At 41.6% G+C, this 495-nt stretch overlaps 1 non-coding gene across 1 annotated transcript; it reads left to right on the forward strand.

Moving 5' to 3' along the window:
• The first annotated feature begins 386 nt into the window (after positions 1-386).
• Positions 387-495, forward strand: LOC148546294 (small nucleolar RNA R71). Its single transcript, XR_015901649.1, has one exon. It is a non-coding gene; the product is annotated as a small nucleolar RNA R71 (small nucleolar RNA).

The following is a 495-nucleotide window of genomic DNA, read 5'->3' on the forward strand; positions in this document are numbered from 1 at the left end:
CATGTAATTCACCTCTTTCATGGTGGGTTGGTCAGGATCATAAGCTTCTCCTTCAGAGAAAGCTTCTTGAGTGTTGCCAGCTACAGCTTGCATTCCAGTCAAATGCCGAGAGATCATATTGACCTGCTGGGTCAAGATCTTATTCTGAGCCAATATGGCATTCAGAGTGTCAACTTCAAAAACTTCTTTCTTCTGAGGGACCCCATTGTTCACAGGATCTCTCTCAAAGGTGTACAAGAATTGGTTGTTTGCAACCATCTCAATGAGTTCTCTTACCTCTTCAGGCATTTTCTTCAAATGGAGTGATCCACCTGTAGAACTGTCTAATGATATTTTGGGCATCTCAGAAAGACCATCATAGAAAATTCCTAGGATAGACCATTCTGAGAGCATGTCAGGAGGACATCTCCTTATCAGTTGCTTGTATCTTTCCCAAGCTTCATAGAGGGATTCACCTTCTTTTTGTCTGAAGGTTTGAACTTCCACTCTAATTTT

Source organism: Arachis ipaensis, chromosome B9 (genome assembly GCF_059453495.1).
Source record: "Arachis ipaensis isolate K30076 ecotype BB chromosome B9, ASM5945349v1, whole genome shotgun sequence".
NCBI lineage: Eukaryota > Viridiplantae > Streptophyta > Magnoliopsida > Fabales > Fabaceae > Arachis > Arachis ipaensis.